At 47.6% G+C, this 20,147-nt stretch overlaps 1 protein-coding gene across 9 annotated transcripts in view; it reads right to left on the reverse strand.

Moving 5' to 3' along the window:
* LOC149342581 (DNA (cytosine-5)-methyltransferase PliMCI-like) overlaps positions 1-1,787 on the reverse strand; it is a 112,322-nt gene extending 110,535 nt beyond the window's left edge. For 2 of the 9 annotated variants that reach the window (XM_089544946.1, XM_089544937.1), the window contains exon 1: positions 433-1,785. The gene's annotated coding sequence lies outside the window, so the exon portion shown is untranslated. Of the gene's footprint in view, positions 1-144; positions 411-432 lie in introns of those variants that run through there. The other 7 variants (XM_089544939.1, XM_089544938.1, XM_089544944.1 and 4 more) reach the window with 7 other exon arrangements.
* Positions 1,788-20,147: the final 18,360 nt, after the last annotated feature.

Genomic DNA, 20,147 nt, shown 5'->3' on the forward strand with positions numbered 1-20,147 from the left:
CACCGTTTCAATAAGTTCGAACAAAGCTGCCATCTCTAAACAACAAACCGGCCGTGGGAAATGAAGGCACGCGCAGAGTGACCGTTGTAGCTGGTGCCAAACAACGTTTTTTTCTTTTTTTATATATATACAACTAAGACCTACACAAGAAGCACCGTGCCACACGGCTACGGTACAAAAGACCAAACCACGTAGCGCCAGCGGCGTTCGGATCCAAAAACAGAATAAAAATACACAGGACGTGAAGCGGCTTACAAGACCCCGACGAACCTCCGAGCCTGTCGAGCCCTCGAGGACACAGCAAGAAAGAAACAGGGTTGACAACACAAGTTACGTTACCCTGAATTTAAGAACGACTGGCGTGGACCGCTCAGCCACTCGTACAGGATACGGCACTTAACGCTTTGTTGTGCTAGGCACAGGCATACTTACATTGAACGAACACAGGCATCCAACGTCAACGCTAGAAAGGCTCAGATGCCGATGCCCGCGATTACCGCGATGTCGATGTCCTCTCGATCGCATATGAATGGTCGGGCTTTCATGGCGCGGGGTTCAAATGATGTCGTGGGTGGGTATTACTATTACCAACGTTACTAGAGGGCGAACAGAGGCGCATGTGCTTCGTATGGGCTCCGCGTTCGAGCACCTTCTGCAAGGAAAAAACCCAGGATACTTCGACTCCGACACACGGACAAGAAGCGTGAGTCTATACGGCACCTTTCAAGACCTCATTTAAGCAAATCGGAGCTCGGGTGACCGAGCTCCGACTGTCTAAAGCCAGCGTCGCTCCGGCGCCCTAGCTTACCCGAACGCCAGGCCTGGCGCGGCGCGAACGCCACGGCGGCAGTCATGGAGTACGCCGTAGCTGGGACGAACGCCTCCCCAGACGAATTCGAAACGCCCGATTGGAAAACGATTGTGTCTTATCGTAATCAGGACAACAAAGCTGTGTCATTAACAGCTCAGAAGCCAAATAAGCAGGCCGAAAAGTCGAAGGCGCCACCTCTCCCTCCACTCCATCCTAAAAAACCGCTTCCACGACTACCGGAGGAAGACTATAAGATCATCTGCAGACCAACGGGTGGTGTAGACATCACGCGCTACACCGAGAAATCCATCAGGCAAGCTATCGCGTCAGCGAGCGGCATTACCGCGACCGAGGCTGACAAAGACCAATCCAGAACGAACTGTACAAAGAATCGACGCCGGTGCAGGCAAACGCACTACGTTACGTCGCAGTCAAACAAATCAAGATGGAAGGCAAAGACATCATCATGACGTCGTACATCCCTCCTCCGGACAAGGCCTTGCAGGGCATCATCTACCGGGCTTACGATGGCGAAACGCAGCAAGAAATGACGACAGAACTTCGCAAAGGAACCCTTAAATCGTCCAAGCACGAACCATGGGAAGAACATCAAAGTCCCTCCTGCTCCACTTCGACGCGGACGAATTGCCAGATAGCATCCTGTATCCGGTCTACCCCTTCATTCCAAAAGTAGAGGCGTGCACGAACTGCAAAATAGTCGGTCACAGAAGAGACGTATGTCCGGAGCCACCGCAACAACGGTGCCCGTACTGCGGAAACCAGCACCTCAAAGAAGAAATCTGCGACCCAGTCTGCATTGTCTGCGGAGAAGGGCACCGCACAGGCGATAACAGCTGCAAGAAAAGATTTCTACGACCCCACACTAAAACGTCGGAGCACCAATCAAGATCAAAATCCCGGACCAGCGACGACTCAACATCCACCCAAAGGAAGGACCGCTCGAGCTCCTTCCCGCCCTTGGACAGCGGACGCAGCAGCAGCCGCAGCGGACGCAGCAGCAGCCGCAGCGGACGCAGCAGCAGCCGCAGTGGAGGTGACAGCGGCACCAGCAGCCGGACGCAGAGCCCCGGACCGAAACAGGTGAGCTGGGCGGGAGTGGCCTTTCACGGAAAGGGGACGGAGCTGCTGTTATTACAGTCTAAACTCGATCAGGCACTCCACCACATTCAAATACTTACGGACCGCATCAAACACTTAGAACAGGGAAACAGTAAACTAAAAGCACCCGCCAAATCTAAGGACCCTCCTCCAAAACCACTTGCAATGCAGGAAGTTACAGAAATGGAAACTACTGTGTCCGCAACAGTCGAAACCCCAGTAAGCGTAGTAAGCAAGGAAGAAACACCTCGCAAAAAACGAGCAGTAGCTGATGTTAGAAATCCCTCATTGGAGGATAGAGTCCCAAAACTCGAACAAAAAGTGGAAGAGCACAGTCAGAAACTCGATAACGTAACACAAACAGTTGACAATTTATCACAAAGACTCGAGCAACACATACAGGATGTAAATAACAAGTTCGGGGTAATCGACACCATTTTACGGGAAATTTTACGTCGGCTTCCCCCGTCAGCTCAAGGGGCGCCAATCGATCTATCCCAGCAAAATGGCCAATCCTAAAACCATAACAATTTGGCAGTGGAACTGCAGATCTATGCGCAACAAAAAAGCAGATCTGCAGTTACATATTCAATCGCAATCCGAAAAACCTGACGTAATAGCGATCCAAGCACCCAGAATATCTCGACTAAAACTGCCAGGGTACCGGGCAGTTCTGCCATGACACATCACAGAACAACCTTTAACCACTACGATGGTACATAGAAACCTTACCGTGGTTAACCACGAAATTGAAAACGTATATTAATCGAAATTTTACCCAGCAAAAGAAACTCCTCTTCTCTGTTCACACTGAACGCATACAGCCACCCCAGGGCGCAGGCTGGACCAGCGAAAGCCGCTATACTGAAAGCCCTACAAATTGCAGGCCAAAACCCAATCCTAATTGTGGGCGACTTCAACGCTCAACACGTGCAATGGGGACACGCAACTATATCTAAGAAAGGCACGGCCCTAATTGATTTTATCCAGCAAAGAGGGCTAACCCAATACACGGATCCCATGCAACCTACCAGGATAGGCAACAGCGTGAGCAGGGACACGTGCCCGGACCTCACGATAGGCAAAAATCTCCCAGACTTAAGCTGGAGCAACACCAGACAAAATCTGGGAAGTGACCATTATATCATAGCATCTAAAATCGCCATTGCCAATCTCAAACCCCAACCCAGAAAAAACAAGATCACCGACTGGGACAAACTTAGGACGATCCGCGACCAAAATCAAGAACCGATCACAGACCTAGAACAGTGGACACAAACCCTCCTATCAGATGTGGGAAAGGCCACTAAAGAACTAGTACATGACCTAGGCGTAAATGCTATTGACAGCCGACTTACACACATGTGGGAGGCAAGGCAAAGCCTAGAAAAAAGATGGCTTAAACAAAAATACAACAAAAAGCTTAGAAACAAGATACACTCACGGAAGAAATTCAACAACACTCCGCAGAATTCGCAAGGCAGCAATGGGACCATATCTGCGAAAATGGAAATGGCAATCTAGGCACGAGAGAGACATGGAATCTTCTGCGGCATCTCCTTGATCCGGAATCAAACAAAGCTACGACTCAAAGGGAAATCACCAAAATTTTAAACATGGACCCAGGCACGGATCAAGACATTATCAACACGCTACAGCAGAAATACTTCTGCACAACCCGAGAGACGCAGTCACTACCACATTATAAAGGACAACCTAACCCCCTCCTAGACGCTGACATAACAATAGCGGAAATAAGAGCAGCCCTCCATAAAATACGCACGACATCCGCCCCGGGAGAAGACGGCATTAACAATAAGACACTCAGAAACCTAGACGACGCTTCCATCACAGCCCTCACGGACTTTGCGAACGAGTGTTGGAGGGAGGGCAAACTCCCAGCGGCTTGGAAGCATGCCATCGTTAAATTCATCCCAAAACCGGGCAAAAAGCTCGCGCTCGAAAACCTCAGACCTATTTCGCTTACATCTTGCATAGGAAAACTGATAGAGCACGTCATACTAGACGGACTCCAGTCTCACATGCACAAAGAGAATTTATATCCACACACTATGATTGGCTTTAGACCACATTTATCAACACAGGACACGATGCTCAGACTAGCAAACGAAGTCCTATCTCAGGAGCAAGAAAGGAGCACCAGGGCAATCCTAGCTCTAGATTTAACAAAAGCGTTTGATAACGTCAAACACAAAGCAATCCTAGAATCTCTTTCACCGTTGAATGGGGGCGAAAGAGCGTTTAACTACATCAAGGACTTTCTCTCCGATAGAACGGCTAAAATTCAAATTGGCGCAATCAAATCCGACACCTTCAGTTTAGGAGACAGAGGAACGCCGCAAGGATCGGTCCTCTCCCCCTTCTTATTCAATATAGCCCTCATCAAAATGGCACACGCACTCGCAAAAATCCCAGACCTAGAACACTCTTTGTACGCGGACGATATCACCCTTTGTACCACCAAGGGGAGTATCGCCACGATACAAGATACGCTACAACAAGCGGCAGATGCAGTAGTAGAGGAGGCACAAGCCGCAGGACTTGCGTGTTCCCCCCAAAAATCTGAAGTCCTCATCCTACACCCAAAGCGTCAAAGGAAAAATAAAGCGCCTGAGATCAAAATCTACGCGGAAGGGGCAGCCATCCCAGAAGTGGAAACACTAAGAATCTTAGGAATGCTGATACAGTCAAACCAAGAAAACGACACGTTAATTAAGAAACTGAGAAACACTGTCAACCAAATCTTCTTTCTCATCAGACGCATCGCGATTAGGTGAGGAGGAGTTAAAGAAGCCGAGACCAGGAAACTAATACAAGCCTTCGTTCTTAGCAGAGTCAACTACACTACACCATACGTCACCCTCACAGTGAGAGAAAGAGACGACCTGGATTCTCTAATTGGACAGTCCTACAAAATTGCGCTCAACCTCCCTCGTCATACTCCAAATGAAAAACTATTACAGTTAGGAATTCATAACACCTTAGCGGAAATGATAGAAGCACACCTCACCGGACAATATGAAAGACTATCAGGCACTGAAACGGGACGTTTCTTCCTAAAGAAAGCAGGAATACAATATGAAGGAATCCGTACACACACCTTGCCAATTCCAAGACACGTGCACGAACACTTAACAGTCCCTCTTCTGCCCAAAAACATGCATCCACACTACGATACGGACAGAAGAAAGGCTAGGGCACAAAAACTTCACGAAAGATTTTCAGTTCAGAAAAACACGGCGCACGTGGACGTGACAGAACATGCGGACAGAGACGCCTTTTCTCTGGCAGTTGTCGATCATCGAGGTTCTCCCCTTGCATCGGCGACAATAGATAAAACAAAATTTCCGGAGGAGGCCGAAGAAGCTGCCATAGCTTTAGCCATTACCTCCACCGCTGCCAAATACATCATAAGTGACTCCAAAACAGCAATTCGAAATTTTGCAAAAGGAAGGGCCCACTCAGCAGCCATCAAAATCTTACAAAAAATCTCCAATACCGCCAGATAACATTGATCTGGGTCCCCGCCCATTCGGATCATCCTGGAAACGAGGCGGCGCACCAATTTGCCCGAGGATTCGTGGTTAACCGGGAGGTGCGCTACCCCGAGCTCAGGTCGGCCAAGGAGCGAATGACAACCTACAAAGAAATTACTACCCACTTCAAGAAAGAAAGACAGATCTTCCCAGAACCACATAAATCCCTGAGTAAAACACAACAAGTCAGTTGGCGGCAGCTCCAAACAGACACTTTCTTTAATCCGTACATGTACTCCAAATGGCTCCCGGAGCAGTACAGCCCCGTCTGTTCTCTCTGTGGCCACCAAAAGGCAGACACACCGCACATCCTATACTCATGTACTCAAGACAAGCCATCGCACAGTCTGCAGCTCTCTACCCAATCTCAGTGGGAGGCCGCGCTGCTCAGCTCGGACCCGGAGGTTCAACTTCGAGCCACAGAGCGAGCCGAAGAGGTCGCCGAACGACATCGTCGGTCGGCCACCTGGCGTCCGGCCTAGAATAGGAGCCCACCGCGGGGAGGGGAACATGACCCCAATCCGCGCCTAAGACCTCTTCTTTAATAAAGTTTATCTCCTCCTCCTCCAACGTTACTAGATAGGGTCCCTATCTAGTAACAGGCATCTCGGGTCCCCACTAGCAACAAGCAACATGTGTTCTATGACGTAAATTGAATCAGCAAAAAAAAAAAACAGGTGCGCGAAGAACTAACCACAACTGTGTGTAACCAAATGAATGTCGGCGATGAGTAGGGCCCGGAAATTTAGGCACTAAAGAGCCCCGAAATAGGTAGCCACCTAGGCTCTAAAAATATTGAAATAGGCGCTATAAAGCAAAAATAGGCGCTTTGAATAATAATCTTTATTCATTAGTACGAGATTTGTCAGTCAAGCACGGAGCGTACACAGGCCTCAATTGAAGTACCTTCTCAGGTTTTCGAACTTGAAGCTCTTTCGGTTTTCGCTAAGCATAGCTTTGTACTTTGAAAAGCTTCTTACGACGTCACATGAAGCTAGTGGCGCGAACCTGAAACATGCGAGTTCATAGAGGCTCAGGCCTTCAGGTGTTGTGGCCGTATCGTCTCCGCCTAGAAGGCCTCTGATTTGGGAAATCGTTTCTAGGCCTCTCTTATTTTTTTCTACCAATTGTTGCACCTTCGCAGAAGCAGTAGCGCCCTTTCCTTCCAGTCCCCGAAGTGCTGCTGGTACTTCTGCGACTTCCTTCAATGATTCATCTATTAGAGAGTCCAGCCTTTTCCAACTTTGTCATCCTTTCCATCAATGTTGAGAAGTTTGCACTGATGTATGTCAGGGCTCTTTCCTAACTCGCCTCTTTGAACATAGTTCTTGCTTTCATCACGCACGCTGCGTCACCCTTGATTTTCTCAAAGACAGATTTGACCACTTCAAAGTGGTATGCATAATATGCTGCTGCGTTCATCCATGTTGCCCATTTAGTCAAAACAGGCTTTGGCGGCAGGTGCTATGGCGCGGAAAGCAGCAATTCTTGACGGAGATTTAAGAAACACCTGTTTTGTGCTAGATACTAACGCGTCCACTTGGGAAAAAGAGAGCCAGACACATTTGGCGACACGATGCATTGCATGAACAACGCAGGTGAGGTGAACCATCTTGTATAAAAGCATCAGCCCCTTTCCTGCCTTGCACATGTAGGATGCCCCATCCGTGACGAACAAATTGCCTTCTCATACTGAATATTTCCTGGCTATAGACGCTCCAGAGATGAAGTAAAAAAAAACGCGCTATTGTCGAATGGATCACCTTGTCAATAACATCTGCGTTGAGCAGGATTGCTCATCCGGCTTTCTCTGGGCTCAATGTTGGCACCACATACAGCCGCTAGTGTCCGTGGTTTCGTCGACTGACACCCAAATGTAGTTGTCCCCAACTTCATCTCTGATTTTGACGAGCGTATCCTCGTAGCGCTCTTTCACGTATCTCTTACGAAGCGTTTATTCATCTGGAACATGCTGCTTGGTGTACTTTTCCAGAAAGCTCCGAAGTTCACTGTTGGTTAGTTTCCACAACGGGATATCTTCCACCAAAATGCTTGACACAACTCTTTGCAAATGACGATTCCTTTGCTGTCGAACTACCTCTAAAAGCCTCTGCCAGTAGGAGCTGCGATGCCCTCTCTTTCGTTCGCTTCAGGTTTGCAATATGCTCGTTGGTAGCGACGTGTTATGCTACATGACACCGCTTCTCACTAGTTTCGCACGCTTGGCAGAAAAGTACAGTTCCATCAGTTGAAAATACATCTTCAAACTGCGAAACTCACTGGCTGCATCGAGCGCCTCTCGACATCTCAATACGAAATGAAATTGAGAGCGCTGACGAAGCAAAGGTTGTGAGCCCGCTCAAGTCAGTGTCGAGTTTTCTGGAAGCGGCAGGCAAAGAAGTGGCCATTTTCTGCGGAGGGATAGGCAGCCTAGAGTCGACCGAGCGACGAGCGAGCAGCGAGGGCGCGAGTGAGCAAGTCTTGCGCACGTTGAGGAGACAGTCCCCGGCTGGACGGCGCCGGTTCGGGTGTGCGGTTACACTCAACGAAGTTATATAACCTCTTAGGTTGCGCCAGTTACACTTCGAGAAAAACGTTCGGCGATACCCACGCCTTTTGTACGTGCATCGGCGAGCGCCTTTCACCATACTTAGACAGACGTCTCAAAATTCAAAAACGGCACCGAGGACAGAAATGCCGGATTTATAGGCATTTATAGGCAAAAGCAGTGATTAAATAGGTAGTATTCCCTAAAAAATGACAAAAAGGCAGGCAAGTGCAAAAATCCTCCGTTTAGGCATTTATCGACATGTTTAGGCAAGTCCCTAAAGTTCCGGGCCCTAGCGATGAACAGTGGCGTAGCTAGAAATTTTGTTCAGGGGGGGGGCTTGCAACGTGGCCTGATCCTTATAGAATTTGTCGAGAGATAAAATACATGAATAATAATTGTATCGTCATTGCCAACGACATTGTGTAATAGATGCGGCAAACGAATTGTTGAACGCTACGCACTATAAAGGTTTTGGTTTTTGGGAAAGGAAATGGGGCAGTATTTGTCTCTCGTACCTCGGTGGACACGTGAACCGCGCCGTAAGGGCTGGGATAAAGGATCGGATTTGAGAGAAGAAAGGAAGGAAAAGGCGCCGTAGTGGAGGGCTCCGGAATAATTTCAACCACCTGGGGATCTTTAATATGCACTGACATCGCACAGCACATCAGCGACTTTTGCGTTTCGCCTCCATCGAAATGCTGTGAAGGCAAGTAAAATATGTATTTTTTTTCATAAAAAATACATCCCCATGTCGCAAAAAAAGTGGCAGAAATAACTGATATCAGTGCTTCCAGCTTTCGGCTATTTAATAATCAAAGAAAATATCACACGAACTTTAGAAGACAAGTCCTTTAGGATTGTCCTGTGCTTTTCGAACCGTCGGAGTAACTGTGTTAATACATGGTCCACAGTTCTCCGGAAATATTCTTCAGCATTTTCTGATGCAACGCTCCCACGATCCTGCTGTCGGGCACTTACTTGTCGGCTGGTGATTCCCAAATCCAATTTTGAAGCGAAAAGCTTCACTAGGCTCGTCAACACCGCGCTTCGCGTGGGCCACCCCTGGGCGCCGCCGCGGCGCGCCCTTCCTCCTCCTCGCCACCCCCTCCCTTCTCCTCCTCGCCACCTGTTTACCCTTCGCCGCTGCTAGCGGTTCTTATCGCGTTATCGCAAGGCGTTGTGATAACGCCCGAGCGGCGGCGGCGGACATAAAAGAGGCCGCGCGCCGCGGCGCGCGCTCCATCGCCACTTCTCCTCCTCGCCACCGGTTTACCCCTTGTCGCTGCTGCGCGGTCTCCGCCGCCGTCCCAAGAGAAGATTCTTTCGCAAGGCGTTGCGAGAACGCATGTGTGAGCGGAGGCGGCGGCCGTGAAGAGACGCAGACATTCGCCATGGAAGGAAGAAAAGAAGACCCAGAAGTGGTAGCGAGGGAGTTGACTCAAAATCTACACCGCTATTGGTGCTCCCAGTGCATTGTGCGCGAACTGCGACAGCCATGACGTCAAACAAAGCATAACTGCAGCTTTTCGCTTGTATATCCAGGCTTAACCAGAGCTAAGCCACTGCCAATTTTTTTGTGCCAGTCCCTGTACTTGTGCAATGATTTTTGAGAATGAAGCAGTCGCATCATTGCGGTCATTTCTGATCGCCTGCTGTACCACATCTATGTCGTCAATGGCGGCCCTCATATCGATGTTCCTCGTCTGCAGCTTCTTTGAAAAAGGCAGAGTCTCCACTAACACATGTTCCGCCACATGCAGGCACACAAGGAATGTCGGTGACAAAAGTGTCAACGCTAGACTATTTGCCTGAATTGGACATTCGCCATTTCCGTTTAATTGTATCTCCTCTAGTGCCGCGATCACTGGTTCAAACAGATTCACAAATGAAAGAACTGCATCATGCTTTTCCACCCACCGCGTTTCACATAATTCCAGAAGTCATTGCCTTGTGAACTCAGGGCACATCAAACGTCATTTCTCGTAAAACGAGTGGTTATGAGATTTGCGGAAAAGTTCGGATACCAGTTTCGGATACCTGTGATGGAGCATGCCGCCCAGACTATGTTGAGGGAGTGGCTGGCGCAGTGTGTGTTTAGCACGGCTGGATATTTCTCGCGACGGCAGCTTGTACACCCTTCGTTTTGCCAGCTATCGAGCTGGCACCATCATAACCTTGGCCACGAAAAGGATGCATATTAAATCCAAGGTCTCGGATAAACTTTATAACGATGCTGGTGAGGGCCCTGCCACTTTGGTACTGAATTTTTCCACTATGGCCATGCACCTTTCGCGTCAAAAGTTCATGAGAACTTTATTCCCATAAAGTTTCGGAATTGAAATCCGTGCGCTCCGTAGATTCCGCGGCCGCCGCGAAATATTGCGAGGAGCCCGCTCACCATCGAAAAGCCCTTGAAACTTTGTACTCGGATGGAGCTCCTTGCGTTATGCGATTCCAGTTGCATGGGCGTTGGCACGAAGTCCAGCCAGAGTTCCCAATTTTCGCGCCGAATCGTCTCATAGATCGTGAAAAAGACATATATAGAAAATAACCTGAATGATTTCCGGCATCGATGGTTGTTTGTGGTCGGCCGTGCATGACAGTATGAAAAAATTGCAGGGGGGGGGGGGGGGAACTGAAGTTCTTTAAGCCCCCACCTACCTGCCCCCCGAAATTATTGCGAATTTTCTTCAGGGGGGGAGCCACGGTCCTTAGGCGGTGCGCTGCTGGACAACATTATTTTTCTTTTTCTCTCTCTGCCCAATATATGTCATACACGGCCTGTCATGAGCATGTTTTTGCAGTGCGTCCGTGCGCTCGCTTAAATGGGAGGCGAGCGGAGGCGGCCACCACCCGGACAAAATGCCGGGCCACACCAAAAATTTGCGAGTCACTTCCTTCAAAACCTGACGAAGAGGAAATTTCTCGATAATGCAGGCCGCATTAGACGCTCTAGCTGTTAAGCAGGTGTGTGAAGCTCTCGTCGCCACATTTTAATTGTTGTATTTATTTTAACTTTATGTCATCCAAATCATGCAAAATTGTACTCGCCCCCTCCCCCCTTTCCTTGCAGGTGAGTGCCGGTGGTGGTCGGTCACGCCAAGTTGGCGACGCCGCGCTGGGCGCACATTCGGCCCGCCTACAGTCGATCTAGAGTCAGTCGCACCGCTCCAACGGGGCTCAGCGGCTGCGTCTGGAGAAGCGCATGCGCAGACGTTCGACACGCCATCTGTCATGGATTTCCGAAGCAGCGCAGCCTTTCCCCGTGCCTGGATGAGAGGAGGAACCAGTCGGTTCGGGCCGGCGGCGGCCGGAACGCTCGGAGCGAAATATTTCAGAGTGAAAGCTTTATTACTGCATGTCTCTCAAGGTCAATCTTGATGCGCGTTTGACCTTGAGGCACGGAGCGCAGTCAAACCGCGCGACTCGCCAAACGCGTCCGATGATCGAGTGGATACAGCTCGCCGAGAAGGTGTACTGCAGAGGACGCGAGCTAAACGAGCCGCTGAAACCGAAGAGCAACGAGAAGCTAGACTTGCGCAGCAACGGAACAGAGCTTTAGCTCTGTATAACTAGGTTTAGAGGAGAGAAATTTCACATATTGAAGCGAAAAGCTTTACTAGGAAAGCTTCACTAGGCACGCAAGTGCGTGACGTCACTCGGTTTCGCATGCGCAAAACCGAGTGACGTCACGCACGGCGCAGGTGGCCGCGGCCGTCGCCGCCGACTAGTCACTACTTAAAAAAAAAGAAACTGCGCAGAATCGAACCAAGGCCTTCGGCATTTGAAGCGGAGACGCTACCACTCTGCCACTCCACCAGGTTTGAGCACGAATAAAGGCGCATCTAGTGAATGCATGGGTTTCATAAATAAAATAAAAGGAATAAAAAGTAAAAGGAAGAAAAAATAAAAACAATAAAGATAAGAAGAGAAAAATCAAATGAAAAAAAAATAAAATATGAAAAAAAAACAGTGCGCCAAGAAACGCTTTCGCCTTGCAGCGCTTTAGAGTACCAAAGTTCCCCCTGAATTTTAACCGCGCCGATTACCGTCTCCTCCGCCTCCGCACAGGCAGTGTGTGAACGGCCGAACTCCTGCACCGTTATTGTGGTGTTCCCAGTGCATTGTGCGCCATGACGTCAAACCAAGCAAAACTGCAGCTTTTCGCTTGTATGTACAGGCTTAACCAGAGCTAAGCCACTGCCAAATTTTTGTTGCGAGGCTTTTCTGTTGTCATCGCATAGCACAAGGGCGCCTTTTGCGTTTATTTGCTTGAAATGTTTATTTAACTTCAGAATTCACTTCTATTGATTGAAATATTTCTCTCAGCACCAAATTTTCAGCAGACCTACAAGTATAGGACGCTAGGCAAATACACTACGTATTACGTGTGGTAAAACTTGAAACATTTGACATCGACTACAATGTCTCATTTCTCATCACATGTGGTGTTTTTCTCCGAGCAATATTCGCCAGTCTTGTGTGCTTTTCTTGAGGAATCACAACGTGGTAAATGCGGTCGAACCTGCTAAGCGCTTCCACAGAAGACTGACAGCTCCTGCTGAACGCGTACAACGCACACAGCACAACGCTCGCACAGGAAAAGTTCAGCCTACAGAACATATGTGCAATACAATATACTTTTATAGTTACTGCTCAAAGCAGCAGTGTCCTACATGTAGGACTCTATAGGTGTATATTTGTTAAGTAAGCATTAACGAGGAACTCTGTGGGACCAGTTAATCAGACAATGCTTGAATGAAAACATAGTGTTAATATAGCACACAGAAAAGGCGGGGACAGCGCTCATCTTGTCCTCGACCTTTCTTTGTTGCTGCGTTTTTATCTGAACACTAATTGTGCACGTGTATAAAATGAAGCGTGAAGAACAAAACGAAAAAATGGGGAAGAAGGGACAATAAAGGCGCTATAGCCGCTACCTAAAACCTCTTTTAATAAAAAGATAGTACAGTGGTACCTCGTTATAACGAAATATACGGGTCCCGGCGATTACTTCGTTATAGCCATCGCTTCTTTATAGCTCGTGTTGGCCGAGCTGCCAAAGGGAATCGTCGTTGCTTCGTTATATCCGTTACTTCATTATAGCGAGTTAAAAACCTTTCCAAAAAGTGCAACCTACGCGCCACCATGTTCCTCGCCGTACTGCATGATGACTGCGCCTGGCGAAAGCAAAGAGGAAGTGGAGAGCGAGCTTTCTGCCCCTATTCTCGATATTCCAAACAGCACATGTATTGACTTCTTTGTGTACAGAATGAAAAAGTGTACGTTAAGCACGCACACATCTGTGCCGGCTACGAGCGTTCAAAACAGGAAAACGAGACCTCCACGTACTGCGCCGCCAAAAAATACTGCTGACAGCAACTGGGTCGCGAGGACAGCGGGACCACGCACATTCTAAACCATGACGGCACACGGGCCTGTCTTATTTATAGCGTTCCTCAGTTTGATGCGACCGACACGCAGATACAAGCGGCGTGTGGCCTTAGCAAAGCGCAAATTCTTGTGCCTCGAAACCAGTGAAAGCTTCGCGCGCACCGACCACAGCTTCTTTTTCTGCTCAACTCTTCACTACGCTGCATTACAGTGCTGCGATCAGCATGGAAAACTTCAGCAAAGGCTCTCTGAGGTACCGTAAACAACATCAAAGACGTTTGCACAGTTCAGTGTGGCGCAGGTATAGGTAATCTGCTTATCCTTCATTCTGTTGCTGCTGCTGCTGTCGGCGTGTGTCATGGCCTCTTTTCAATACATGGAACGGGTCTATAACCAGACGGTTGTCCCTATGGGCATGTCTCGCCGCAATGCGTATCAGCAAGAATAGGCTGGAATTAACTGATTCAGCGGGATTATATAAGCGCGCGCACATGTGTTTTCAAGCAAGTGCTACATTCTTCTGAATTTAAAACACCACTGACCCTCTTCAAACCGTAAGTTTTTGTTACACTCCGATGGTTGTGAAGAATCTACCAGGAACTCCCCCCCCCCCTCCCTTTCCCACTCGCCTTAAAATAAAAAAAAATAATTGCAGCGACGACAGTCGGGTCAGGTGATTTCAACGCGCTTTTGTCTGCCGTGCTCTTTCCACGGCGGTTTCTCTCTCACTACCGGCAACGAACATTTTCAAGCGTTACTCTCTACTCTGGAGTCTTCAAGCTGTTGAGAGACAGCTTACTTAAAAAGATTTCCGAGAATCTCTTTCATTGTCAAAACTGTATACTACTGTTATGGCGCACAAATTACCGCTTACGAAGATTACATCCCTAATAGCGGAACTCCTGAACGAATACCTTTGCATACTGAGCCTGCTGCATGACAGAATTTCCTTACCACAATTTAAACATCAAAAGGCAATATTTCCCAGTTTCAGGCTTAGAAATTACTGCCCGAGTCTAGATCTGATATCAGTCTGGCACAGTGTGCATCTCATTAAATCTCATTTTAGTAAAATATGTATGTTTGACTTTACAAATTATGATACAGGTGTAATAGTTATTTTGGTTACTTGTATATTCCGCCGTTGCTCTCTTGTGTCCCCTCCTTAAAATTACACTGTTAAACGGCATTGATTGCTGTAGCTGTCTTTACCTTCATCCATGTATTGAGTCTGAATGATGTGAAACCCTATGTTAGAAATTGCGTTTTGCTGCGAGTCCTGTCAGGGTGGCATAATCACTTCAGGCACTTTTTGGGCCTTTTGTTGTGCCTCCTGAAACAATTGTACGCTACTGTCTCAAATAAAGAAAAGAAAACGACCGGACCAAAGCTGGGGACTTTATCATTGCATGAAACTTCAGATCAATTGCATAAACTAGCAAAGCCCATGTGAACATATTGACTCAAAACATCTGTCAGGTTATCTAGAGATGCGAAAAATTATCTTCTGACCAGCATGCATTCCGCCGTGGGTTGCAGACCATCATTGAACTAACAGAAGTTTTTACGATCTCTTGACGCTCAGTATTGACGATTGCAGTCAAACTCACATTCTACTCGCGGTAGACAACAGCGCGGACTTGAAGGAAGGAAATGGGACGGAACAAGTGCTGTACAGTCACGTTGCTTACCTTCCATACATGTTATTCACCATGCTGTTGTGTGCCATGAATCTGTACCAACTTGTCCAACTTTCTTCGCTAATCAATTGAATTTTGCCACTAGATTTCCCCAGAAAGGTTTATTGCCTATGCCAAAGCGAACTAATTGTAAAGCTGAATAGCATGATCGTAGACGGATAGGTTTTGTACGGGATAAAGGACTTTCATTTCAACCGTCGTTAATTTGTGATCGTGGTCTTTGAAAATATGGTGTCTAGAATAACCTCTATTTCTTAGGGAACTCCCCAAGGCATCATCCTTGGTGCATTGTTATTTATAATTTTTGTTAATTATATCGCCGCATGTACTAACTGTAATATTGAGCTATTTTTTTAAACTGTGTCATGTACATAGAAATTAAAAGCCATGACGACCACAAAGCTTTTTGCAAGTCTCTCGATGCAGGGGTCGCATGCTGCAATAAGTGCCAGCTGCCAATTAACTCGAAATAGCCTGCGTGCATGTCCGCAACGAGCGATAAAAAAACCTCCCGGTTTAACTTATTCACGCCCCTCCTCATGGATTTTTCAGCATAAACACCTTGGTCTCACGCGAGCCGCTGACCCAAGCATGGAGTACACACACAGTGCTCGCCCTGCTATATACTAGCCGTCCCGGTTAGCTCAGTTGATAGAGCGACTGCTCCGGTGAAGTGGTGGTCCCGGGTTCGAACCCCGGAACAGGACGAATTTTTCTTCATCTGCAAAGGTTAAGCTGTATAGCTATTATTTGTAGCCGGATGGCTGCGCTTGGGTGGGCGCCAATGAGTAATTGCTCCCTTATTATTGCGAAATCAATACTACTCCCAAGAACGGCCTTTCTCGTAGCGGCGGCCACTTCGCACGTTTGACCTTTAGAATGACCCCTGACGTCATACCATGCCTAGTGACGTCACAGCGTGACGTCATACCAGGAGCGAGAGACGGGCTACCAACTCGGCTCGTCGGGTAACGGCGGCCGCTTGGCACGGCGCGCCGCGGTCCTCCCGCTAGAGGCGCTAGTTACGTTATGGCGCGACGTCATACCAGGAGCGAGAGACGGGCTACCAAATCGGCTCGTCGGGTTGCGGCGGCCGCTTGGCACGGCGCGCCGCGCTCTTCCCACTAGAGGAGGCGCTGCATATGCAGTATAAAACACCTGCTTTCGCAACCTACCAGGCTTAACCAAAGCTAAGCCCCCGCCAATTTTTAGTGCTAATGTAGCATCACAACATTACGTAAACTGTTCTTCCTGAGAAGCTCTATCCCGACTGCATCCTCACCAGCTCAACTCTTAACAAATAAGACATAGCATCCGCCTCGCATTCGGGAGGTGCTGGGTTCGATCCCCTGTGCCGCCGGGTACCCACCGGCGATACAATGGGCACAAGCTTCCCCTGCCCTGATGCTCGGCTGAAAGAGGGTGAAATGCTTGGGAAATGGGTACTTGACCCCACCTTGAGCAAACGAAAATACCCTGTGCTATGGCGCTCTTTGGCCGCAGACGCACTTGCGACATAAAAATTCACTATCATCAACAAATAAAACATTCCTAAGACTTATACTACAACATGCTCCAAGTCTAGCTTTCTTGGACATCAATTTTAATCGTGAGGTACTCTGGAATATGAACATACCGATAGGAATAGCCAAACCTTCCAATGCGCAGCAAAATCTTGCTTTGAAGTTCGTCCCGCGCTCGCAACGAGTAGTCAAGATTGCCATAGTAAATAAATAGGGTGCGTTTTTGACGATAATTTTGAGACAACTGTGAAATACTGTAAGATACGGTTACGGATAGATTGATGGGAATAGTCAAAACTTCCGATGCGCAGAAAAAAATTGCGTTTGAAGTTCGTCCGGCGCTCGCACCGAGTATTTAAGACTGCCATGGGAAACCAATGTGGTGCGTTTTTGTCAATATCTTGCAGAAACTGCCAGCGTCCCGATGGAGGATCTACAGATATATTGATATTAAGATACACTCTTATACGAAAAACTTTCATTCATAAATACCTTTCCAGTGTGAAAATTTTTGAATTTCCCTTTTCCATAATTTTTGGGTATGAAACTGTGAGGTTTCCGCTATCTGTGACTAGTATAACAATTAAGGCAAAAAGGTGGGCTAGTCCGTGTTTAGATAGAGAGGACATAGTACTAGCGCTAAACAACAGGGACGAAGGGAGAGTGAGTGGGTGAAGAAATGGCTGAGGCTTAACTTGGTTAAGCCTGGAGAATGCGAAGCATCATCGTGTCGCGTAATTTGGAGGCGCACAACCACAGCGACGGCGCGAGGTGGGTCCCCGTTTCTCCACTGTCGTGACGTCATCGTGTCACGTGGTGTGACGTCATGTATAACGTAATTTGGAGGCGCACAACCACAACGACGGCGCGAGGTGGGCCCCCGTTTCTCTACTGTCGTGACGTCATCGTGTCACGTGGTGTGACGTCATGTATAACGTGATTTGGAGGCGCACAACCACAGCGACGGCGCGAGGTGGGCCCCGTTTCTCCACTACCGTGACGTCATCGTGTCACGTGGTGTGACGTCATGTATCACGTGATTTGGAGGCGCATAACCACGGTGAAGGGCTGAAGTGGTAGCTAAAGTAGTATGCTTCGCATAAAACTTTATTTCCGCCAGAAGAAGACCCATGCGCCTCCGGGTCCGCACGCAGGCGTCCGGGGAGGGGCAGCGTCGCAGCTGGAAGAGCAACGTTATAGTCGCGCAGCTTCTGCGGCCAGGCGGGTAGCGTATCGTAACACCACAAACCTCAGTGTGGTTGTGTCTTCTCCCCCTTCGTCCCGTTTGGTTAGCGCTATTACTATGTCCCCTTTACTATCACAACAAAACCGGAAAAAATAGAAAGAAAGGTACTCTGGTTCATTCATGACAACTATAAACGTGCTAGCTCCCGAACCAACCTTGAAGCTATTTCAGGCCTTGCGATTCTGTTAACTAGAGAAAAGAACGCGTGATTAAATTTTTTGTACTAACTGTTAAATAACGATTATGACATCAAAGTTCCAGAATATATTTATTTCCAGTCTAAACCGGAACGGCATAAACATGCATACTCATTAAATTAATATTCTTGAAACACTAACGCATTTAGCTATTTTTATTTTCCTCTCGTCATCAGAGAATGGAGTAACCCAGACACCTCAATTGCCCGCGCGTAGACATCAAGTTTTACTCCATAACCAACGCCGAAAAATACTCTGTCACGCACAACGGCGCTCTCACGGGAGGCTCTGGCGACACGCAAGGGCAAACAGTGCAAGTGAGTATAGAAAATGCACTGTCGCGATCAAAATATTACGGAATGCCACTTTTCGAAAAAAAAAAAAAACTTTATTCCAGCTCTGCCTCGCCACCCTAGTAGTGTGGTATTGTTACCACTGGATAAAGCATGCACGTTCCTTCATAACCAGACACATTTCAGGCGAGTGGACTACGTGACTGCGTAGAAATAAATGCATTCCCGCACACTAGCGTCCTGTAAACTTTTAATCGCGATAGTTTCTTCGCGTTAGTTTGATCGCGATTGTTTTCTTCGTAATAGCTGCAGCCACGCGTTTCTTTCGTGTCGTTAGTAACGACGCGCACTTTACATTGTTTCGAGTGAATTTTGCGCATTTGCGTCGAGTACGCTACCTACTCTTTGCTGAGTTTTCATTGTTTACTCTTTGCTGGGTACAAAAAAGCCATTTGTACTCTTTATGTAACAAAAGCTAGCAAGCCAGCTGTTTTCTATTTAAGCAGCTGTTTATTTTCACCGCGTAAGTTTCTTTTTGTGCTTGTTGGCATGATGCGGCTGTTTTATTGAGGGTAGAAGCTTTGTGCACCCACCTCATGAGGTCTCGTAAACGCAAGCGCAGGGCATTTATTTTTGAGCTTTTGTTGAATAGAAGCCATGAACTAACTCACCCATCACCATGTACTTCAAAGCAGGGCATTTACATTGGCGCCTACTGAGGCGGTGCTCCAGTGAGCCCACACAATGAGCAAATGAACTCATGATAGGAGGCCACTTTCTCGAAAAAAAAAAAATTAATCGCAGATGAATAGATAGAATTAGTTGCATGTCTTAAGAAAGACGTTGTTTCAGCCTGCAGCTGAAAAAAAAAAAAAAACCATTTACTTTATTATTGTTCTTAAAAAAAATTACGAGGAACTTTAGCGGCTAACGTGGTGAAAGGCGAAAGCCTGAGTGCTGCATTCTGCTACGCGATTGTTCACTTCACATTCTGTTGGTGCATTAATTAACAGCCAATTAATGACACTTAATCTTTGCCTTTAGGAGTGGAACGCGACAGCGTGTTGTAGCGCTGCCAGGGAGTCCACGGAACGCCACCACCCGTTCGGCGCGATGCGTTGCCCTTTGAACGCAACGCTTTTTGAGGAAAGGAAATGGCGCTGTAATTCTCTGTCATCTCGGTGGACACCTGAACCGCACCGTACAGGAAGGGAGGAAGTGGAGCGAAAGAAGAAAGAGAATGAGGGGCCGTAATGAATAAAATTAAAATTGTGTTTGAGGAAAGCAAATTACGCAGTAATTGTCTCAGATATCTCTGTGGACACCAGTCGAAAATTGTATTTGAGGAAAGGAAATTGAGCAGTAACTGTCTCACATATTTCGGTGGACACCCGTCGAAATTCGCGCGCAGTGACGTCACGACCATTTCGACCAATTTGAAACGCGGACAAATTCGCTAACACGTCTTGGTCACGGTAGTATGAGCCATTAAAGGCTTTCGCCTTAAAAGGTGCCAAATAAAGATCTGACGTCAGCAGCCATAACTTCAATTTGGTTCATCGCAAGGCAAATCGCTTTTGCGCTTACATTCATAAAGTCATGAGCCGTGGAATTAATCAAAAAAATTATGCCATCAGTTCTCATTGTGCGATAGTGGAACGACCAAAAACAATGGTTTTTGTATGGGCATCTCTTGAGAAAAAAATGCAGCAGTAAGAAAACAAATTGCACGATCTGACTTTTTGTAATTGATCTA

This window comes from Amblyomma mixtum, chromosome 5 (assembly GCF_055824585.1).
Source record: "Amblyomma mixtum isolate Tamu chromosome 5, ASM5582458v1, whole genome shotgun sequence".
Lineage (NCBI taxonomy): Eukaryota > Metazoa > Arthropoda > Arachnida > Ixodida > Ixodidae > Amblyomma > Amblyomma mixtum.